The sequence below is a fragment of the Dromiciops gliroides genome, chromosome 2 (genome assembly GCF_019393635.1).
Source record: "Dromiciops gliroides isolate mDroGli1 chromosome 2, mDroGli1.pri, whole genome shotgun sequence".
NCBI classification, from domain to species: domain Eukaryota; kingdom Metazoa; phylum Chordata; class Mammalia; order Microbiotheria; family Microbiotheriidae; genus Dromiciops; species Dromiciops gliroides.
The window spans coordinates 489,786,436-489,811,305 of record NC_057862.1 but is presented as its reverse complement, the minus strand read 5'-3'; the positions used below and the strand labels follow the sequence as shown (position 1 = coordinate 489,811,305).

At 39.9% G+C, this 24,870-nt stretch overlaps 1 protein-coding gene across 2 annotated transcripts in view; it reads left to right on the top strand.

The window, feature by feature from the left end:
• Positions 1–24,870, top strand: part of HPCAL1 (hippocalcin like 1) — a 189,312-nt gene that overhangs the window by 90,348 nt on the left and 74,094 nt on the right. The window contains exon 3 of one of the 2 annotated variants that reach the window (XM_043985412.1): positions 6,555–6,698. The exons of the other annotated variant lie outside the window; for it this stretch is intronic. The gene's annotated coding sequence lies outside the window, so the exon portion shown is untranslated. The remainder of the gene's footprint in view (positions 1–6,554; positions 6,699–24,870) is intronic. 2 annotated transcript variants of the gene reach the window in all.

Sequence of the window (24,870 nt, the reverse complement as noted above, 5' to 3'; positions counted from 1 at the left end):
TAGCTGTAGAAGAGTCCAGTCAGATAACGGGGGTAGGAAAGGCCCTTCTTTGTGTCTCAGGGGGTGTGTCTAACTTCGTCTCTTCCTATAAATCAGATAAAATGGAGGGGCTATCTCCATGGAAAGCAGAACACTGGGATTTTTCCATGGAAAATCTGCCCCCTTCTTTTCTGTAAGCTCTGATCCTGCCTCTCTCTTCTTGATTGAACTTTCTTTTCTCCCCAGGTCTTCAATACATTCAAGCCAGTGGTCAGTTATTAAGCCCCTACTGTGTTTACAGCACTGTGCTGGGCTCTGGAGGGGAGAGAGGAAATTTACAAAAGGTTGGTGTTTGCCCTCCTGGCAAAAGGGAAATTAATTGCAATACAAAGAGGGACAGTACACAGTCTTATGTCATAAATACTTTTCGAGAAGTCCAAGACCAGGGCAGCTAGGTGGCACAATGGATAAAGCACCAGCTTTGGATTCAGGAGGACCTGAGTTCAAATCTGGCCTGAGACACTTGACACTTACTAGCCGTGTGACCCTGAGCAAGTCACTTAACCCTCATTGCCCCGCCGCCCCCCCCAAAAAAAAAGAAAGAAAGAAAGAAAGAGAAGTCCAAGACCACTAAGTACTATATGAAATCTGAAAAGCAAAGTTGTGACCTGTGTGGGGTTCAGGGAAAGTTTCAGGGACTCCTTTGAGTCAGGCTTTAAGGTGAAGAAGGAGAGGGAAGACGGTCCACAAATAGGGAACAGTGTAAACCAAGTCAGGGAAATGCAGGCTATATTTGGGGTGGGGACAGAATAGTCCATTTTGGCTAGATTGTAGATTACATGGAGGGGAACAATGTTACTTAAAGCTAGAAAGTGAGGGAGGGCATCAGCTTGTAGAGGGCCACAGTTTCTTTTTCTGGCTGGGACCAAAGGGATCCCAGGACTATAGATTGAGAGCTGGAAGGACCTCAGAATGGGCCCATAGAGGTTAAATGACTTGTCCAAGGTTTGCACATGCAGTAAGAATCAAAGATGATATCTGAACCCTCCAGAGCTAGTACTATTTCCAATGTACTGTGCTTAACTCCAAGTATTCCCTTTTTTCTGTTTCAACACTATCCCCCAAATCCATATATGTGTGTATGTGCATATATATGTGCATATATGTATATATACACACACATACATAGATTCAAAGTACTTTCAGTCGACAAGCATTTACTATGAGCCAGGCACTATGCTTTGTGTAGGGGGTGCAAAGAAAGACACGACAATCTTGAAATAGATAGTATGAAGATGACTAACACCTGGTGAGTATAGGTAAGTATAGGTTTTGGGACTGCAACCCCGGGCCACCTGACTCCAACCAGTCCCTATGCTTTTCCTGATGTGTCATACTCCCAAGAAAGAAAGAAAGAAAGAAAGAAAGAAAGAAAGAAAGAAAGAAAGAAGGAAGGAAGGAAGGAAGGAAGGAAGGAAGGAAGGAAGGAAGGAAGGAAGGAAGGAAGGAAGGAAGGAAGGAAGGAAGGAAGGAAGGAAGGAAGGAAGGAAGGAAGGAAGGAAGGAAGGAAGGAAGGAAGGAAAGACATAAATTTAAAATAAATTTTTAAAAAAGTCTTTCGGCCTCAGACATTTGACACTTACTAGCTGTGTGACCCTGGGCAAGTCACTTAACCCCAGTTGCCTCACCACCACTACCACCACCACCCCGCAAAAAAGTCTGTCTCTCAAGCAACTTTCACTTTCCACTGTGAACCCCAGAACCCCAACTAATTTACAGTGTGAAGATTTCATGAGTTTGTATCCCCATAGTCAAGTCCTCCATCTCTTATCAGCTACATAGTAGGTTGTGGATGTGACTGCCCCCCACCCCCAATCCCCTTCAGTAGGTCAAAAGAGATGGCTTCTGATTATGGAGTCTTCATTCTATAGTGCTATGCACAGTGTCTGCCTGTGGATGCTTGAGGATAATGTGGTGGTTTCTTTTTTTCTTAAATTCTCACGATTTTTTTTTTCCTGTGGCCAGATGGTTTCTGTTTATGAGTCTATAATTGGTAGGTGAGTCTAAACGGCTGGTTATCAAATTGATGGTGAAAGAACTGGGCAAGCTATATAAGCACACAGTGTCAGAGCTAGAAGGAGTCTCAGAGACCATCTAGTTCAGGAATATTTAACCTGGGAGCCAGGTACTGGTTTTTAAAAAATGTTTTTATATTTATCACATATATTATCTTTTGGGGGGGGGCAGGGCAATGAGGGTTAAGTGACTTGCCCAGGGTCACACAGCTAGTTAAGTGCCAAGTATCTGAGGGCAGATTTGAACTCAGGGAATCCCGAATCCAGGACTGGTGCTTTATCCACCGCGCCACCTAGCTGCCCTACATATATTATCTTAATATAATTGGCTTCCTTTGTAACCTTATGTGTTTTATGCATTTAAAATTATTCTGAAAAGGGGTTTGTAGGCTTCATCAGACTGCCAAAGGGATCCATGAAAAAAAAGTTGAAAAAAACTCCTGAATTCTAGTTCAACCCTTACCTAAGTGGGAATCCCCTTTATAACATCCCCTGATTATCCAGCCTCCAGGAGTGTATATTCCACCAACTTTTAAGATAGTCAGGGCTATGTCTATGTAGCCTATCAAGACAAAAAGTGAGAAATTCAACCCATCAAAATGTCTCTATCTACACACCACTACATGTTCAGGGACTTTGAAACAACTGGATGATGGACTGAATTTTTCACTTTTTATCCAGATGTTTAGGCATCATGTTGACTTAGCCTCAGCTTTGGTTAATCTCTCTTCATCTTGAGAAAAGGAGGGGAAAAAAGGATTGCAGTGATCTCAGCCTCGAGAGTTGGCCAGCTGTACCATCACAGTGTATCTTGTGGGGAAAATAATTTGTTCTACTTAATGTTTATTAACCCCATTCATGGCTGTGGAGAAGTGTGTTTTAATGGGCAGAGGACTAAACAAAAGGATCAAGAGACCTGGTCTCAGCTCTGTAACTGACTCACTCTGGGACCTTGGGCAAATCACTCTGGGCTTTATCTACTTTCTCTTTTTTTGTTTGATTTTGGTTTTGGTTTTGGGTTTTTTTGGCAGGGCAATGATGGTTAAGTGACTTGCCCAGGGTCACACAGCTAGTAAGTGTCAAGTGTCTGAGACTGGACCTGAACTCAGCTCCTCCTGAATCCAGGGCCAGTGCTTTATCCACTGTGCCACCTAGCTGCCCTCCATACCCCAATTTTTGCAATTATTCCTGAGTACTGAAATGAGAGATGAGCAGATATCCCATGAAATGATGTTTCTAATTGCACTATCCTTTCTCTTAGCTCCAGATTCTTTTTTTTTTCTTCTGGTTTTTCATTCCAGGGAGAATGCTGAGATTGGTAGAGTTCCTTCCCCCCATTATACACCCCATTACAAGAGCACTTAGAGTGAAGTTCACTCTAAGGGAGTTCCTTCCTTCCTTCCTTCCTTCCTTCCTTCCTTCCTTCCTTCCTTCCTTCCTTCCTTCCTTCCTTCCTTCCTTCCTTCCTTCCTTCCTTCCTTCCTTCCTTCCTTCCTTCCTTCCTTCCTTCCTTCCTTCTTTCTTTCTTTCTTTCTTTCTTTCTTTCTTTCTTTCTTTCTAGGGAGTATGATCACTTTAATACATTTACAAATGTATACGTGCACATATATGGTACCCAAGACCTGCATAGATGGGCCTGTGAAGACAGTTGGATCTCTGGCACACACCTGTCACTGTGGGCTTACTCCTTGCAGAAGAACATGTATCTATCCTATTCCCAAAGGGAGGTCTCGTTCTCCCCAGCCAAACTGCTCACTGAGTGTTTAAAAATTGGAATTGTGTTTGTGAATATTTAACCTAGCTCTAGGTCTTACCCATAGTATATACATTTAATAAGTGGTTATTTAGTTGAATAGAATTGAATCCTGATCTAGCATAACCTCTAAAGACAGGACCTCAAAGGATAGATTTGGCAACAGAGTTCTATTGGAGGTTGCTGAGGGAAATTTTTCAAAATATATTAAATTTGTTGAGTATTTTTCCAGCTTTTTAAATGTTGCTTTCAAATTGGGACTTAAGGATAACTTTAGCCTCCAAGCTAATTGCTACTTGTAGATGAAGGTTTATCTGGTTTTTAGGACAGACAGAACAACCGTGTTTCATGAGAATGGCTAGTGATATCAATTTATGTTCTGCCCCACCCCATTTTCCTCCCCCTACTTAAGATGATTACCTTCAGAGATGCAACATCCATGGATCCATACCTCCCAGCTAAACTTGTCAAGGAAATCATAGAATGGTAGAGCACAAAAGGGACGGAGAGGTCATCTAGTCTAACCATCTCATTTTATAGGTGTTATAGGACTCATCACTCCGATTTGAACCCCAGGTCCTCTGATTATACATTTAGCACTCTTTCCACCTCCCCCTGACTTCCTTTCTACCCAATTAACATTCATTAAACCCTGTGAATATTTCCTTCACCACCTCAGGCCACACACTGGTCTCTACATTCTCTGAACTTCTGCAATATGTCTTTTCCGTACCCTTTCTGTGGCCTTTGTACCTAAAGGAATAACAAGCTTAATGTCCTTAATTGGTTACCTTAGGTGAATCTGTGGAAGAGGAGCAGGTGAGGACTGTTTCCAATGAGGTGGAATCTCTTCCTCTCTCCACATAGTGACTTTATATATAGTAAGGTTGGACTAAAAATGAATTGATGTATTTGCAAAATGGTTGAGTTGTGTGGGCTATGTCTCTGCAAATGAACACTGATCAGCGTTTAGGTCTGCACTGTGCTAATTGCTGGGTCTACAAATAGAGAAGCAAGATAGTCCCCACTTTCCAAGGAGCTTTCATTCTAACTGGGAGTGATAATACATAAAGGAGAGTTCAGCTGTTTGGTGAATGGAGATGTCATCGGAGCTTATAGTGGCACTGTAGGGAGAATGACAAAGCTCAGGGGTGCTTAGGGTCCTTTGGAAGGTCATATGAGGGTTCCTGGGGGCCTGGAGGGGAGAAATTCCGTGGACTAGAAGGTCTAGTGATAGGGCAGATGATCAGACTCAGTGGTGCTTAGGGTGCAAAATTGTGCCCCCATTTTGCTGGAATGTTTGTAATCTGTGGCTCCCTGCTTATCCAATTGGTGTAAGTGACCAGGTCAGGGCAGCTAGATGGTACAGTGGATAGAGCACTGGCCCTGGAGTCAGGAGGACCTGAGTTCAAATCTGGCCTCAGGCACTTAACACTTACTAGCTGTGTGACCCTGGGCAAGTCACTTAACCCCAATTGCCTCACTAAAAAAAAAAGTAAGTGACCAGGTCTGCCCCACAAGGGGTGAGTAGGTGAAAGGGCACAGACCATAACTGTTAGGAAGGGTGAGGTGAGGGGTTAAACTGGAACAGGGGCTCTGGGTTTACACTTGAGTAACTGGGAATGGGAGGGGACAGTATCCAATTGGGAAAAGAAAGGGGTAAAGATTCCCCAAAGTTCTTGCAATACTGTATTTGTGGTGTTCCTCACTCTCCCCCATTATAAAGGTACTGATTTACATATATGCATATGTATATTGTATGTATATATTTAAATATATGTATGGGTGTATATATCCTTTAATACATTTACAAAGTGTTCTTAAAATTGCCTGGTAAGATAGGTATAGTGATTATTATGCCAACTTTACACATAAGGAAACTGTGGTTCAGAAAGATCAGTTAGCCAATTAAGATTTATTAAGCACCTACTATGTACTAGGCACTGTGGTACACTGGGTGTACAAAGAAAGGCAAAAGACAGTCCTTGCTTTTGAGGGACTGACAGAGCATCAAAGCTGGTAGGAAGAAGAGGTGGAATTGGACTGAGGGTAGGAACCCCAATTTGTATAAGCCTCAGTACCTAGGCAAAGGGCTTGAACATAGCATAAGCTCAATGAGCATTTTTTTACTTGTATATTTAAAATTAGACAGTATTTCTAAGCTTTTCCCATTTGGGACCCCACGCAGAAAGTTTTATAAGACTTAAAAAGTAGTCTCCCTTGTCACCAGTATTTCCTAAATGGCATTTGGGGAATTATATTCTTTAAAAAAAATTATAGTCATAAAAAAGGGAAAGATTTAATTGATTTTTATCTTTCAAAATTCTTGTCACAAGTGTTTTTTAGTCAGTGTCTCTGCTGGGAGCACTGTAATCTTGTGATTTTCCACAAGCTCCATCATCAGTCAAAGGAGGCTAATGACTTAGTGGTGATTGCAGGAACTGGCCTGAGTCTCTGGTACCACTTGCAAGCAGATTCCCAAATTGTCAATGTGGTGCTAATCTGGAAGCATTGTGGCTCTGCCATTATCATGTGCCCCAACCCTGCTGTTTGTCCCACTCCAGGGCCTTTTTCAGACCCAGAAAAGCATTTAAAAGGCAGGTGAAGATTAAGCCTCTTTCAGGCTCAGCTCCTCTTGGGCTTGGGAACCCACATCCTTCCTGCTGATAAGGAGGTATGTAGATGAATCTTTTAAAGGCCTAAGATGCATTTGGCTTGATTTTCTATATCCTGTTCTTGGCTTTTAGAAATTGTTCATGCTGGGCAACTACCTCATTCCATTGGGCTAAAGAAGTCGTCACATCATTATCATCTTCCTCATCACTGCCATCATCATCACTTACAACCATAGAACCAACTACAAAGTACTTTTCTCAAAACCATCCTGTGAGGTAGGTAGTTCAAGTATTATTGACACCATTTTATGAATATGGAAACTGAGTCTCTGAGAGGGGCAATGACTTGTACACAGTTGGTAAGCTAGTTAAGTGTTGTAGGTGAGACTCATACTCATGTTTTATAATGACTAAGGTCAGCACTTTTCCCATAATACCTTAGTGTGGCTGTGAGTAGAACAAAGTATACATTCCATATAGTCTTGCACATCTGTCATTTCAACCAGATAAGTAATCAGTAGCTTCAAAAAGGAAGGATGGGGGAATTAAGGGAGGATCAACTAATCAGGTTTCATCTTTCCTGGAGAAGACATTTCCTTTCTTCAGTCTTCATTTTCTTCATCTATAAGGAGAAGGGGTTAAACTAGATGAAGCCTAAAGCCTATTATAGCCCCCACATTCTATGATTTTATAACCTGGCCCTCACCACCCTACCAAGACCAACTCCTGCCTGTTTTACAACATCCACTTAAATTCAACCTCTTCCATAAAAAGCTTTCCCTGACTACTCTAGACTTAAATGGTCTCTTTCATGCACTCCTATCGCATTCATTTTGTGAACCACAAAATTTAGTGCTTAATTATAGATCATCTTGTTCTCTGATTGTTTAATGTATGCAAGTTTTGATTCCCTAATAAGATCTCTTCCTGATAACATTTTTATCTGAGGTAGAGAACTATACCTTCTCTCTTTCAAAGCTTTTAGAGCTATTAGAATAATACTGTGCACATCATAAGCACATAATAAAGACTTGCTAACTTGGCTTGTTAACTTAAAAAAAAGTGTTGGATTAATTGAAGATTCAAATGGCTCACTCAGAGCACAAGGATTTAGGCTTAATTTTTATCACTAGACTAAAGATTTCTTCAGAGTTAGCCATAACCCCATGATCTTTGTATTATAACCTCTCAAATGATTGGGCCCATTTCTCTTCTCCCTCTGTACTGTTTCTCTTCGTCATCTCATTAGTACCCATGGATTCATTTATCATTTCTACACTGATGATTCTCAAATCTACTTATCTACCACTAACCTCTCTGTTGATCTCTATTTCTAAATCTTCAACTGTCGATCAGACATCTCAAAGTAGATATCTCACAGGCATCTAAAACTCATCATGTCCAAAATGGAACTCATCTTTCCCTCCCTTCCCAAACCTTACCCCTTCTAAACTTCACTATTAGTGTTTTTATCTTAATAGTATTTTATTTTTTCCCAATTACATGCAAAGATAGTTTTTAGCATTCATTTTTTGTAAGATTCTGAGTCCAAATTTTTCTCCCTCTCTCCCTTCCCTCTCCCTCCCTAAGACAGCAAGCAAGCTGATATAGATTATACAGTACAATCATGTTAAACATATTTCCACATTAGTCATGTTGCTTCACTATTGTTGGTGATCATCATGCTCCCAGTTTCCAAGGACAGTCTCCATTTATAACCTGGTTGTCATCCTAGATTCCTCACTCTCACTTCCCACATTAGAGATGTTGCACACCTTGATAACATCACTCATATGCCCCTTCTCTCCTCTGGCACCACCATCACCTTGGTACAAGCCCTCATCACTTCACACTGGGACTGTTGTAAAAGCATTCTGGTTGGTCTCCCTGCCACAAGTTTCCTTCCATTCAGCTGTCAAAGTGATCTTCCTACAGTGCAGGTCTGACCATGTCACTTCCCTTCATAATCAACTCTGGTGGCTCCCTGTCAGTTCCTGGATCAAATATAAAATCCTTTGCTTGGCATTTAAAACTCTTCATAACCTGCCCCCACGTTCTTTCCATTCTTCTTACATCATATATTCCCCTCCATACTCACTCGAACACATTCTTCAATCCAATAAAACTGGTCTCCTTCCTTTTCCTTCAACAAGATCTCCTGACTGAGCAATTTCACTGGCTGTCCCCCCATTCATGGAATTCTCTTCCTCCTCCTCACCACCTCCTGGTTTCTTTTGGGTCTCGGCTGAAATCCCTGAAAGGTTAAGTTACTTACCCAGGGTCAAGTAACAGCTTGTATATTTCAGAAGAACTTGTATCTGGGTCTTCCTAGGTCTCTGTGTACTGCATCGCACTGCTTATGTTAGGAGAAAAAAGACCTAGAAAGGCACATTGGAATCAAATTGTAAAGGGCCCTGAATAAGAATTTGGACTTTATTTACTCTTGCAAGGGCTCCAGCGTCTCAATATGATATTAGCCAAAGAACTTAGAATTCTCATATTCTGAATTTTGTGGTAAAGTAGAAATTGAGTTATCAAGGATTTTGAATGACCTCTTTTTGTTGACAACCAATAAGTCTAGCCTGACAAGTTCCCCTTGCTAACCTTTAAGAGGCCCAGCTAATTTTAATTTTTTAAAATGCAAAAGAAAACTATTAACTAACCTAAGCTGCCCTCTGAATGTCCTTGAAGTCTATCTACTCCTTCAAATATGTTCCAAAACATTTTGGAACAAACAAACTTTCTGCTTCTCTATTTATATAACCCTTATCTCAATGCCTAGGCACGTACCTAGTCTATTATCTTCCTGAAAATATTGGGTTAGGCCCCAGGGGCAGGAAGAAATCTAGTTACCCTACCTAGTTTCTTAATCAGGGTAGGACTACTGTATTGTCTTAACAGTATTAGATCTTCTCCTTGGATTAATTACAATGGAATGAAACTTCAAGAACCACCTCGCCATCTGTTTTTATTCTTAATTTTCTCCTGCCCCTTCCACTGACCAGTGACTAATCTCCATTTTTGTCCTCAGGAAAAATAATAATAAAAGTTTCAATTTGTAATAGCACTTGCAGATTTATAAAAACAGTTTCCATACCACAACACCATGAGGATAAGTAATACAAATATCATCCTCATATTACACATCAGGAAATGAGAGCTTAAAGTTTTTGCCTGTATTTCAGCTCCTGTTCTTCAATTTCTTCAGATCCCACTTTAAGAGAAAAAATTGTGTTGGGTCTTAAGTTTGGAATAGAGATGAGTCAAACAATCCATTTTCCATGTCCATGCCTTTGCATATCTTGTCTGCCACCTCCACCCCGCCCCCCATCCAGATCTGACGTTTATTCCTTCCCCTTGATTTCAGATCCCTAGTTTCCTTCAAAGACCACTTTAAATGCTTCTAACACAGCATGAACTAGTGGAAAGAGGTCTAGACAAGTCACTTTGCTTCAATTCCCTCATCTGTAAAAAGAGGGACTAAATGGACTAAAGCATTTTCTAGCTCTGGCATCCTATGATGAAGTCAGAGGCTCTGGATTCTAATCCTGGGCCTATTCCTAATTTGCTCTCAGTTAAGTCTGTTTTACTTCCCACCTGTAGGTTCTGGTTTCTTAGAAATGAGGCAGTTGAATTGATGATCCTCAAGTTCCTTCCCACCATTAGCTTTCCATGGTTCTTTGCATTAAGAGCTCTTATTTTTCATGTGAATAAGTTTATCCAATTCTTTTGGGGTAGAGGGGGTGAGATATGGACAGCATAGGGGGAAAAGGGAAAGCTCTGGGAAGACTGGGAAAACAGGACAAGAGTGGGCCTCAGTGATGATATCCCTGATAGAAGAGAATCCATGCAAGAGAAGGAATATAATAATGGACCTTATTGAATGTTAAATTCACTTCTAAATAATGTTTTGTAGCTGGGTCTTATAGTGGAGACAACTAGATGGTATAGTGGATAGTGTTAGGTTTAGAATGAGTAACACCTGAATTCAAATAATGCTTCATTCATGTGCTACCCAGAGCAAATTATGACCTCTTTGGGCCTCAGTTTTCTCATCTGTAAAAAGGGATATTAATAGCACCTAACTTACAGAGCTGGCTCAAGCTGCTTTTATATATGTTACATATATAAAATGCTTAATAACCCTTTGTAAACTCACTCCCAATACAGTGTTTAATCTGAAATCTGAAAACAAATTCTATGCTCTTAGAGTTAGCTTTGGCCCAGAAGGAAGCTAAGCCCAAACTGAGGCTTTTCCTGGTTTTCTCTAGCTGCCAATCATTCCTACCCCATACCCCTGCAAATTATTTTGTATTTTTTCTACATATTTTATATGTGCAAGGGTCTGCCCCAGTGAAACTTTAGCAAAAGTTGAAGGTAGGCGTGCATTCAGAGGCATCAAAAGGTAAAGGAGAAAGCCTTCAGATGGAAATAGATGTTCTTCACCTTCCCTCAAATAAAACAGCCAGCAAGACAATGGCATAGATTTCAGGGAATAAACCATATTCACATCTGTGTCCCTAGCCACTCATTTATGTAAAATTCCAAAGGGAGTAAGAGAGGTGAAAATGACTGAACTGAAACTAATCATTCCAAGGCAACAGGGACTTTTGAATCAGACAGAATTTGTGGAAAACCTAAGAGTCTTTGCCCTACTTGAAAGAATTCAGTGAAACCTCAGCTAAAGAGAGCCTGGTTCCCCTAGCACAGCCTGTAGCCAAAGGTGGGATGAGAACTGCCTCTACCCAGAAAAAGTGACCTCAGAAGATCAATGGGTTCACCCCTGCAGCATAGAAGTCATGAACTGAGAAGAACATGACAGTCAAGCCCCCTGCCCGGCCCTGTCCAGCAGCTGATAAGAAACCAGTACAAGTGACCTGCTTCACCCATCCAAGCAGCAAATTAGTCCTTCTGGCAGAGAATGCACTCTAGAAAGAAGCTGGTCTTCTGGTCTAGCAGAGACACTGCTAGACCATCAAATGCAAAGAGCCATCTCAGCTTAACAGCTGAGCTACCTGTAGCAGACTTGGTGAGGACACTAGCGAAAGAAGGGACATCGAGGTGCACAGATACCTTACTACCAGTTTACGCCTACTCTTTCCCATCTTGGATGCTGTATCTATTTATGGGAGAATGTGCCCCTAGAATTGGGGAAAATGCTTTTTTACTACTGTTTTTGTTATTTTTTTTTGTTGTTCAGTTGTTTTAATTGTGTCCAACTCTTGATGACCCCATTTGGGATTTTCTTGGCAAAGATACTGGAATGGTTTGCCATTTCCTTCTCCAACTCATTTGATAGATGAGGAAACTAAGGCAAATAGGGTAAAGTAACTTGCCCAGGGTCACACAGTAAGTGTCTGAGGCCAAATCTGAATTCAGGTCTTCCTAATTCCAGGTCGAGTGTTCTATTAACTGCACCTCCTAGCTGCCCTTTGCTATTCTATTTGAATAAATGCCTTTGCTAACTTAGTCTGCCTACTGATTAAAGGGAAGCAAACTGGTAGGTGCTCATGAGCTTACATTTAAAAGAATAGACACCCACAGGGTTACCTCTAGTACCCAAGGAGCTGTATCAGCCGCCCCTCTACAGACCCAAGCTGCTATTGGGCAAGTGAACCATAAGGGGATATATTTATCTGTGTGTGTTATTTTATCTTATGGTTCCTACCTTCATGGAACCTGCATTGTTTTCTTTTTGCCTCTGTGTCTTTTGTGCTTCACCCAGTGCAAGGAATGTTTCATATAGTAGGCACTTAATAAGTGCTTGTTTCTTGATTTACTGGATTTGCAGAAAATCATTCCTATCTATCTCGCAAATGGTTGGTCAACAGCATAGTTTTTGTTACATTTTGGCACCATGGTTTGAAACCTTTTTGGATAAGGGCTTTCTTTTCTTCTCAACTTTCTCAGCATATCTTCTGAAGAGTTCATTGAACTGACATATGAGAACCCTGAAGAGCTCTTGTATCCTAAGTGACTACTGTTCTAAATTCCCCACTCTAACCCACCCCCACTCAAGTGCAAACTTGGAAGAGATCTTACTGATAAAATTATGAATTCCCTAACAGTAAAGTGTTTTGTTTTTTTGTCCAGAGTCTTATTAACAAGAAGCAATTTAGTCAGGATATGTGACACCCTTGATATTCAAAATAAGTTTTCTGGGCAGCCTTAGTAACTTGATTTCAGATTGGCTGTTGGTTCTGTGATTGCTAAGAAAAATATCCTTAAAGATAACCAGGTAACTTACTTCAGCCAGCAAGGTCAACCTCCTTTGTTTAACAGCCCAATGATTAAGTTGTTTTGTTTTTCAATCCTTAGAAAATCAAAGAAGGATGATCTTTTTTTTTTTGCCACTGTGATTCATGGAGACCTGACTCCTAAGACATATGATGGGTTATAATCTGAAAGGGTCAGTGAAGTATTGACCATACCGACAAAATGTTAGATCATTTAAAATATTGAAATAAGAAGAGCAAATGACCACTGTTTGAACTTTTTTCTAATGAGGAAAGGCATTTTTTGTTTGCTTTTTTAAATACATTTTTACTAATGACTTTCATTTATTCACCACATACATTTCCTAAGGTCCCTTCCCACTTTAAATCTATTCTCCTATCCTATCTCCAGTGTTTCCCTTCCCCTCTTTCAAAGAGCCATTCTTCTCCTTCTTCTCCTTCTTCTTCTTCTTCTCCTCCTCCTCCTTCTTCTTCTTCTTCTTCTTCTCCTTCTTCTCCTTCTCCTTCTCCTTCTCCTTCTCCTTCTCCTTCTCCTTCTCCTTCTCCTTCTCCTTCTTCTTCTTCTTCTTCTTCTTCTTCTTCTTCTTCTTCTTCTTTTTGGTGAGGCAATTGGGATTAAGTGACTTGCCCAGGGTCACACAGCTAGTAAGTGTTAAGTGTCTGAGACCAGATTTGAACTCAAGTACTCCTGAATCCAGGGCCGGTGCTCTATCCACTGTACCACCTAGCTGCCCCAAGCCATTCTTCTTATTACAGATTTAAAAAGATGGAAAAAAACAAAACTAATAAACATATCTAAAAAGTTTGTTATATGCAGTATATCTACCTTATCCACAGTTCCACACTTTTGCAAAGAGGGTTGTCTTCTCATCTCTTTTGTTTGGGGCCAAGCTTGGTCATCATTAATAAATCATTCAGTCTACATTTAGTAAGTGCCTACTATATTGGGCACTGTGCTCAATGCTATGTTGGTCTTGCTTACTTCAGTTTGAGTCAATTCATATGTCTTCCCTAACTTCTCTGTATCCATCATTTCTAGCATATAGCACAGTAATATTCTGTTACATCCATATACCACAATTTAGCCGTCACTCAATCAACAGATATCTTTGTTTCCAGTTTTTTGCTAACACAAAAAGTGTAGATATATAAATATTTTAAGGGCTGCTAGGTGGAGTGACAGAGTTCCAGGCCTTCAGTCAGGAAGACCTGAGTTCAAATCCAGCCTCAGATACTTACTAGCTGTGTGGCTGGGCAAATCATTTATCCCTGTTTGCCGCAGTTTCCTCATCTATAAAAAGAACTAGAGAAGGAAATGGGAAAACACTCCAGTATCTTTGCCAAGAAAACCCCAAAAGGGGTCATTAAGAGTCAGACATGACTAAATATGAATAAACAACAATAAATACTTTGGTGACTATGTAGCCTTTTTTTTGGTCATTGACTTCTTTTAGTAGTGGCATAAAAGAATATGAACATTTTAGCCATTCTTAATGCAGAATTCCTAATTGCTTTCCGGATGATTAAAACAATTCACTGCTACCAACAATGTATTAGTGTGCACATCAGAGACAGAGTATTTTCTCTACCTGCCCAAAATTTGCTTAGAGATGAAATGCACACTTCCCTCTCTATATGATAGATGTACTATTCCAGAAACATTGTGCATGTTTAATTATTATGAATTAAATCCTATTTTCTCACTGACTTGTGATAACAAAAATGGTTTATCTCCAGTTGTGATTCAGTCTAAAAAACATTCTTTAAGTGCTGCCTGTGAGCAAAGCTTTGTGCCAGATGCTTTTAAGGCCTACAAGGATGAATGCGTCCCATTGGCTCCAGAGAGACACAATTAATCGGGTTTGTGCCGTACGAAATTATAGTGGCAGATTGGTATCTTCAGAAGGGAGTATCTTGTGGTGTAGTGGGGCAAGAGCAGTGGATGGGCCTGAAATGTGATTGGTGGAAGCTTGAAAAACTAATTATTCACTTTACAATGAGACAGAGGGAGGAGGGACTTCAGTAGAGAGGAAGAAAGAGAGACCTAGAGAGAGGAAGTGACTGAACTTCAGTCTAGGGAAAAAAGGTTCACTGACCCCTACTATAGGAGACAGTGGGAAGGACAGGAGGAAGACAATTAGACTGATACACTGGAAAACACCCTGGAATTGGTGTCAGAAAATCTGGGTTCAAACTGCAAACTTGCCGATTACTCACTGTGTGATCTTCTATAAGCTGCTTCACGTCTGACACTCAGTTTCCTCTTCCCCCTCCATAATTTATCAGCCTCAGGCCTTTTGGGCCATGTGTTGCCCTGTAGTAGAAAGAATGTAGGATTTAGGGACTAGAGTCTGAAGACCACAGTTGCATGGAATTATAGGATTTAGAGCTCAAAGGAAAGTTCAGAAGCCAATTAGTCCAATCCCCTCATATTACAGATGAGGAAATCGATGAGGAAATTACCTAGCAGTCAGTACCATACCTGTGACTAGAACCCAAGTCTGATAATGCCATGCTCTTTTTCCTATATATCCTATTTATTATGAAGTTTCAAAATTCTGGTAGCTACTTTGCCTGAAGCATAGTAAAGATAAGTGTAGGCTTCTTATTCTTATTTGAGGTTGCTTTGAAGGTAATATTTGTGTGATTTATTTGCATAAATAGATAACCTTTTTTTGTTGTCTCTGGTTTGGGGAAACAAAAGATCATGTTGCCACTAGCTCTTTGTTTTTTCTTCCATATTAAAACACACACACACAAAATATGTTTAGATGTAAATGGGGTAAAGTGAAGAGGAAAAATGTCCCGTGTATCAGCTCAAGGTTGGATATCTCCTTTTTAGGACCATCATATTTTGTAGGAGTTTTGGCCTCAAAGACACCTTAAAGATTATAGATTTTCTGGACCAAACCTTCATTTTACATCTGAAAAAATTGATAAATGACTTGCCTGGGGCCACATAGCTTATAAGTGATGGAATAGGTCTGGAGTTCAGGTCTTCTTATTCTAAGTCGGGTATGCATTTTTTTCAATCTTAAGTATTTTATTATTTTCCAGCTCCATGTAAAAAGATAGTTTTCAACATTTGTTTTTATAAGATTTTGAGTTCCAAATTTTTCTCCCTTCTTACCTTTCCTCCTTTCTCTGCTCCCTCCCCAAGACAGCAAGCAATCTGTTATAGGTTATATATGTACAATCACATTAAACATATTTCTGCATTAATCATGGTGTGAAAGAAGAATCAGAATAAAAGGGAGAAACCTCAAAAAAGAAAAACAAAAACAAAAAAATAGAAACATTATGGTTCAATCTGCATTCAGATTCTACAGTTCTTTTTTCTTTCTAAATGTGGAGAGCATTTTCCATCATGTGTCCTTTGGAATTGTCTTAGATCATTGTATTGCTGAGAAGAGCTAAGTCTGTCACAGTTGATCATTGCCCAATGTTACTGTTGGTGTGTACAATGTTCTCCTTTTTCTGCTTACTTCACTCAACATCAGTTCATGTAAGTCTTTCCAGGTGTTTCTGAAATCTACCTGCTCATCATTTCTTATAGCATAATAGTGTTCCATTATATTCATATACCACAACTTGTTCATCCATCCCCAACTGATGGGCATTCCTTCGATTTCCAATTCTTTGCCACCACAAAGAGAGTTGCTATAAATATTTTTGTACATGTGGGTCATTTCCTCTTTTTTATGATCTCTTTGGAATACAGACCTAGTAGTGGTATTACTAAGTCAAATGGTATGCACGGCCCCATAGCCCTTTGAGCATAGTTCCAAATTGCTCTCCAGAATGGTTGGATCAGTTTACAACTCCATCAACAATGCATTAAGTTCCAGTTTTTCCACAGCTTCTCCAACATTTATTATTTTCCTTTTTGTCATATTAGCCAATCTGATAGGTCTGAGGTGGTACCTCAGAATTGTTTTAATTTGCATTTCTCTGATCAATAGTGATTTAGAGCATTTTTTATATGGCAATAGATAGCTTTGATTTCATCATCCGAAAACTGCCTGTTCATTTTCTTAGACCATTTCTCAATTGGGGAATGACTTGCATTCTTATAAATTTGATTTAGTTCCCTATATATTTTAGAAATGAGGCCTTTATCAGCAACACTAAAAGTTGTTTCCCAGCTTTCTGTTTTCCTTCTAATTTTGGTTGTATTGCTTCTGTTTGTACAAACCCTTTTTAATTTAATGTAATCAAAATCATCCATTTTGCATTTCCTAGTATTCTCTATCTCTTGTTTGGTCATAAATTCTTCTCTTTGGGGGCTGCCAGGGGGCACAATTTCCCAATTACATTTTAATTTGGGTAGTTTTGCTATTGCATGAGGCTAGGAGCTTGACTCCTCTGGTGTAGACCACAATCTAATCCAACCCTTTTGATCTTGTGCACTTATTGCCCATTTCTTTTCATAAATCCTCCTATAGAAAATCTACCTGATGCTTTCCTCTGGTTAGGGTATCCATCTGTTATCACATACTCTTAAAACATGACCAGCCCATCTGCTTCCTTTTCTGGGCATGATGTCCATCCGTGATGGTGTCTTTTACACCACTTTCCACCAGTCTTTATTTGGAATATACTATAGCCTCTTTTTTTTTTTTTTTTTTTTTTGCAGGGCAGTGAGGGTTAAGTGACTTGCCCAGGGTCACATAGCTAGTAAGTGTCAAGTGTCTGAGGCTGGATTTGAACTCAGGTCTTCCTGAATCCAGGGCCAGTGCTTTATCCACTGGGCCACCTAGCTGCCCCCCCTATAGCCTCCTTCTTACCCACCATTCTTCTCTCCACTGCCCTTTGAGTCACCTGCCACTTTGATCATTCAGACATTGTAGTTTTCCATGATTTGGAGCCATTTTGTTTCACTGGAAAAATATTGATGTTTTAAAAAAAAAGATAGATGGTGGCAACAAGCAGCTTGAGCTCATTCAAAGCACCATGTAATTTCTCAAGTGCATCTATTCCTCCTACTCAGTTCCTGGTCCCAAATCAGTGCCCATATACAATGCCTATAAAAGTGCTGACTATTTCAATGCATTGACCATCCATTTGTATGTCATAATCTGAGCAATAAGCATTTTTTTATCCCCTTTGTTCTTCCATTGTGGGTAGCTTAAGCTTTTCAAAGACCATGGTGCGTGGCCAGTGGATAGAGCACGGGCCCTGGAGTCAGTAGTACCTGAGTTCAAATCCGGCCTCAGACACTTAACACTTACTAGCTGTGTGACCCTGGGCAAGTCACTTAACCCCAATTGCCTCACTAAAAAACAAAACAAAACAAAACAAAGACCATGGTGCGTAATGTCATTCACAAATGGGAGTATCTGACAAATCTCTCTGTCAATTGAGGATCCATTCTCCATTTGGTTTTAGCATTGGCTATACGTCTTGGCATTGGTGAACATTTTGGTGAGCATCTCTACCAATTTTATGCTTTCCTGGGTATTGATAATTGAAGTATTGTTCCACAAAGTTATCTTTATGGTCATATCTGTTACTAAATCTTACATGATTTTAGCATATGTATGAGAAACACCTTATTGGTCTATATAATCATTCATTCATTACCTTCTTTATGTCAGGTTTTTTTTTTTAGGCATTAGAGATATAAAGTAGGAATAAAATCCTTTTTCTCAAGGAATTTACAATCTGGAGAAAGGGAAATATATCCACAGATAAGAAAATACAAAGTATAAACAAAGTAATTTTGTTCAGAAAGCAGAATGTAGAGTCAGAATTCCTTAATAATGATATCCATGAACATAGCAGGATCTTGTATCCTTTACACTTGTAAGTCAGTCATGTGACCATGAAAGTATGGTCTGTTGTAGTAAATAATTTGTGAAAGCCCGGATGTTCTTTTCTAATTTTCATCAGGAATATCTTTAATATTTCCATAGACCATTTTCATAAGGCATTAACATGGTATAATGGAACAAGTTTCTAGACAGTGTCAGAAGAGAATCAGGTTTGAATCCATATCCCACTCTAGTTGTATGTCCAAGGACAAGTTCACTTAATTGCCTTGATGAGTATAATGAGGGGCTCAGTGGATAGCGAGCCTGCCTGTGGTCAGAAGGATCTAGGTTCAAGTGCTACCTCTGAGTTATGTTGGCCCTGTGATATTGCGGAAAGTCATTTAACCTTCAGGCAGGCCCTCCCTGACTGCTCCCTCCCCACCCCCCCAAGCAGCTCTCTAGCTAGAAATTGTACAACAGTTGCTACCAGCATTACTAGCATCAATTTCCTGTCTACGAATTTCCTATATCGAAGAAATAAAGATAAAATAATAATATCATATGTAATAACATAATAATAATGGTTTTACATATGTATGCGTTTGTGTCTAATGGTGGGCATCCCTAGGATGGGGGGGTAGAAAATTACATGATAACTTTTTTATATATTTAAGAATAGAAAGTTGTACATAATAGATTTACAGTTTCATGTACAAACATCTTTTTTCTTCTAGTCTACTATGTTATGGAAATGCTTGTTTTATTTCTTAAGTTCAGAATAAAATAAATAAAATTTTAAAAATAATAATGGTAAATTACATTTTCATAGGGCCTTGAGATTTACTTCCATTCCTCAAAGTAGCCCTTCTACCTTGAAGATTCCAGATGCCACGTAGACACATAATATTTCATTGCCATGAGCAAACCTTAAGGATTTTAATTTGAATGAATGCCTAGAGCACTGAGATTTAAAGAATTAGTTCTATGGTAGTTGGGTAAAATGTTCATTTGTAGCTTTCACTTTGCAGTATTAAAAAGAAATGAAAGTTAGCTCTCAGAAAGTGTCTAAGTAAGTGCCTCATGGAGGCCTGTTCTCCCTTGTGCCCTGGATGTATAAGGATAGTGACTAATTTAGCCTCTTACGTCTGTGTTCTGTGGGCTTAGTCCTTGAGTGAATTTAGCCTGCCTGGGTGCTCCTGCAGGTGCCCTGTGAGAACTTGTAGAAATTAGCTTAATTGTATTTATATAAGATGATGAAAGCCTGGGGGAGGGGTTTTAAATTGCCTCCCTTAAGTCCTCCGAAGCTTCATTGTGATTCAGAGGTGACCCTGGGTTCTCCAATGCAAGTTCTAGCAGGTCCTACTGAACTGGAAAGTCTTTGGGTTGGGGCCCAGGGACATACTGTGTGCCTGTTATCCAAATTATCCTAAGTAAATGCTGAGGAGCTCATCACAAGCATCTTGGCCAATCATTCCATCATTCCATCAAGATCTGACAACTGAAACTCATGGAGGGGTTGAAGTCTGCACTGTTGGAGGTAGTACCAAAACTGGTGAATCATGAGTCTTTAGAAATATCTTTAATTGGCCAACCCCTCTATTTCTTTATAGCTGAGCCATCCTGACTGTAAATGTGCCCTGAATGCCAATAGAGTCAAGATCCATTTAGGCTGATTTAGTAGAGTTAAAAGAGTCTTGGTTTGGATTCAGAGAACATGGGTTCAAACCTCAACCCTGCTTCAAGGTCTGTGTGACATTGGGAAGACATTTCATTTCTTGGTCCTTGATTTCCCTAACAAAAGTATCGCCAAGAATTGTGTTGAGGGCTCCCACCAGAGCAATGTAACAGTAAGTCCATTAGTGATCTTGGGGTTTTATTATACCCTTGTCAAAACAAAGGAGTTGGACTTGATAATGTCTAAGGATTCCTTCTAGCTATTAGTTGTGGGATTTAAAAGTTTTCATTGAGTTGGGCTTGTTATTTTTTTAACTTTTCCTCTTTACAAGTGCCCAGGAGGCCTGGTGTCCTCAACTTGTTCCTGTTGTTAAGACTGATGTCCATAATGCTTGTGCCTAGCTGGTGCTGTTGACTGTGGTTTCCACAACAAATGAGTCATGAGGTTTTTTACTTCTTCCTGTTTTCCAATAGTGCCCAAACTGAAACTCAGAGGACTTTTCCGGAATGCTTGGAACTCACTTTCCTAGGACTTCTTCCTGTTTAACTATACTGTATGGAATATTTCTTTAGAAGTAAGAAAAATTCTTTCTTCTAGTGTTTTATAGGCTACCCCTTGGGCAATGTAAAGGATGTTTTCTTCCTATACTGGAAAATGCCAATAAAAGGAATGTTAACAAGCCATTCCCTTGGGCATGAAAGGTGATAAATTGGATTTTGTATCTACATAAATGTGGCTGCCTAAAGAGACAGTGTTGAGAACCCAATGGTCAGCCTTCCAAGTTTCCCCTGCATTTGTGATGTAAGTTCTCATTTTGGGATGAAAAGAGAGCTTTCATATTTGGTTATGGTACTTTGAATAGCAAAAGGCAACCCACTAGCCCACCCTGTGCCTTCCAAGGATAACAAAGCACATTATAGCCATGATACCAGCCCCAAACTGTCCTCTTCTGACATTCTCAGCTTCCCGCTGGAAAAACTACAACTACAGCAACAATAATAGTGATAGACTCTTGGATTCAGGAAGACCTGAGTACATATTGTACTTCTAACACTGATTCTATCTATGACAGGACAAGTCACTTAACCACTGTAAGCCTCAGTTTCCTCATTTATAAAATGAGGGTAATAATATTCCAATATCTAAGTCAAAGGGCTATTATGGAGCTCAGATGAGATGTTGTATATCAAGTACTTTGCAAGTCTTCAAGTACTAATATAAATATCAGATACTATATTATTGCTACTATATCGTGCCCCCCCCCCCCAAACTGGGAATTAATTAAACAGAATGAGACAGTGGTAAAAACATGAGGCCTAGAGTAAGGAAAAGCTGTGTTTAAATCTGGCCTCAGAAACTTACTAGCTGTGTGATCCTGGGCAAGTATATCATTAAGCCTCTCTTTGTCCCAGTTTCCTCATCTGTAAAATGGGGATAATAAAAATACCTACTTCCTAGTGTTGTTTTGAGGATCAAATGGGATAATAATTATAAAATATTTAGCACAGTGTCTGTCACATAGTAAGCAATATATAAATGTTACTTGTTATTGAATAGAATCAAATGGTATAAAAGTTGAGCCTGAAGAATGTTCATCAATAAATGTCTATTACATACGCCTCTTGTTGTTTGATCATATCCAACTCTTCATGATCCAATTTAGTGTTTTCTTGACAAAGATACTGGAGTCAGTTGCCCTTTCCTTCTCTAGCTCCTTTTACATATAACGAACTGAGGCAAAAAGGATAAAGTGATTTGCCCAGGGTTATACAACTAGTAAGTGTCTGAGGCTAGATTTAAACTCAGGAAAATGAGTCTTCCTGACTCCAGACCCAGTACTCTATATACTGCACCACCTAACTACATTATAAATGCCTACTACATACAAGATTCTGTATTTTACTCTCTAGGAGATACATTGGAGAATAGGACACAGGTCTTTGCCCTCCACAAGAGCTTAGGTCTTAATAAAGAAAAAGAAAACAAGTATCTATGACATCCTTATAATGCAGAACAAGTTCACATTGGATTTAGAGTCAGATGGTATTGGTTTTTTGTTGTTGTTTTTTTGGTTTGGGGGTGAGGCAATTGGGGTTAAGTAACTTGCCCAGGGTCACACAGCTAGTAAGTGTCAAGTGTCTGAAGTTGTATTTGAACTCAGGTTCCCCTGACTCCAGGGCTGGTGCTCTATACACTGCACCTCCTAGCTGCCCCAGATGATATTGGTTTTAATCCTAGGTCTGCCACCTGCTTACTACCTGTGTGACCATCATCAAGTGACCTCCACTCTATGATACTAATGATGACTGGCATTTGGGTTTTTTTTAGGATTGAAAAGTAGTTTATATGCATTTGTTGACTTGATCCTTGCAATATCCTATGATGTATAGGTATTACAGATATTATTAACCACATTTTGCAGATAAGGAAGTTAGACTTAGGTTATATGATTCACCCTTGGTCATCCCACTAGTAAGTGTCAGAGGAAGGATTTAAACCCAGATCTCTCCTGACTCATAGTACAACACGCTTCCTACGACGTCATGCTGTCTCTTGGATTGTCAGATCTTTAAGGTTGATTCCAGATGAAAAAATTTTAAAAGCCTAGGATCCAAATAAGTAACTTGTAAGTTACATAATAAGTAATTAAGTCAGAACATTTTTTGAAGAATTGAAAAGTGAGCTATCACTGGTAGTCATGGAAGGTTTCTTAGAGGAAGTAGTACTTAAACCAGCCCTGGCATTCTAAAGTCTGGAGAGATTTAGGGTATGCCTAACTTTTAAGGACCTGGATCATCATTCAAAAAAAAAAAGATTCATAAAAACAGAATAGAAGCTACAAAAAGAGACATCATTTTAATGTATTTTTAAATATAAATTAATTTTCAATTCTTTTTTCTCTGCAAAAGAACATTATGGGGCAGCTAGGTGGTGCAGTGGATAGAGCACTGGCCCTGGAGTCAGGAGGACCTGAGTTCAAATTCGGCCTCATACACTTAACACTCACTAGCTGTGTGACCCTGGGCAAGTCACTTAACCCCAATTGCCTCACTTTAAAAAAAAAAAAAAAAGAACATTTAAACAGTTTCCCTTGCTTCACTGTGACATAGTCACTATACTGAATTACACTGTCACAATTGATGTGGGAAACAAGGGCAAAACTGTTCAAATGCTCTCAGAGATCATAGGCTTTAGATTTAGACTAGACATTATAGGTCATCTAGTCTAACCCTTTCATTTGAGAGGTGATGAAGCTGAAGCCCAGGGAGGGAGATTTGTCCAGGGTCAAGCAGCTAATAAAGAGCAAAGCTGTGATTTGAACCCAGGTCCTCTGACTTGAAATGCACTTCTTTCTTCAATCTACACTCCTGTCCTGTAGTTGAACAGCTTGTACTTTACCACCTAAACTCCTCTATCTTTATCTCTCTCTCTCTCTCTTTCTGTGTGTGTGTGTGTGTGTCTGCCCACCCTCTCCTCTCTCTCTTTTCCTCCCCCACCTCCTTTAATCTTGAGGCTTTCTTCACTGCTTCTCTGCTTGGCCCTCCGTCAGACCCTGAAAACTTGGTGAGATTTAGAAAGTATTTATCTAGGAAGGGTGGAAATAAATAAAGGTCAGGGAAATAGAGGGATATAAACAAATAAGGGCAATTGGGGGGGGTTGTTTTATCAGAGGATAATAGGATTCAGAGCTAGAAAAAACTATAATGATCATCTAGACAACAGGGATAGGGACTGGATTAGTGATTTTGTGTGTATGTGTGTGTGTGAGAGAGAGAGAAAGAGAGAGAGAGAGAGGCAGGCTGTGGTAAAAGGCTAGGAATCTTAATACAAAAAAATAGCAAGATAGGGACAGCTAGGGTCACAGTGGATAAAAAACTGGCCCTGGATTCAGGAGGTCCTGAGTTCAAATCCAGCCTCAGACACTCAACACTTACCAGCTGTGTGACCCTGGGCAAATCACTTAACCCTCATTGCTCCGCAAAAAAAAAAAAAAAAAAAAAAAAAAAAAAAGCAAGATAGCCCCTCAAGGAGATAGAAGTGGGGAGATAACTGGGTACCAATGCCAGGGCACAGTTCAAAAGGAGTTTGGGAAGCCATGGGCTCCTCAAATTAGGTATAGAGTAAGCAAGCCTGGCATGGGTGCTCCTTCCTTAAAATGGAAGTTCCAGATGAATTTACCACCAGAGCATAAGGTTTTTGTCCTTCGTGCTATTATGTTGTGGTCAAGGTACAGTGTGTCTGACTGTGGCTGATCAGGCCAATATGAGCTCAGAAGGCTCGACCACAGGGCAGGCACAAATAGTCCATATGAACATTTGGAGTGGAGATGTCTCCAGATTTGTGCCACTGCAGTTCTACTTCACTCATACAGAACCCAGTGCCTTTTTTGATGCAGGCATGCCATGCTGGGCAGTCCTGTGCCAATGTCTCCCATGGCTCACAATCAATTCCAGAGTTCTTCAGAGAGACCTTGAGAGTGTCCTTATATCGCTTTTTCTGACCTCTGTGTGAGCCCTTACCTTGTGCGAGTTCTTCATAAAATAGTCTTTTAGGCAAATGTACATTTGGCATTTGAATCATATGGTAGCCCGTCAGAGTTGCACTCTGTGTAGTAGAGTTTGCATGCTTGGCAGTTCAGTTCAAGAAAGGACTTCAGTGTGCAGTACTTACCTTGCCAGGTGATCTTCAGAATCTTCTTAGGATAATTCATGTGGAAGTAGTTCAATTTCCTAGCATGACACTGGTATACCGTCCAGGTTTCACAGACATAGAACAATGAGGTC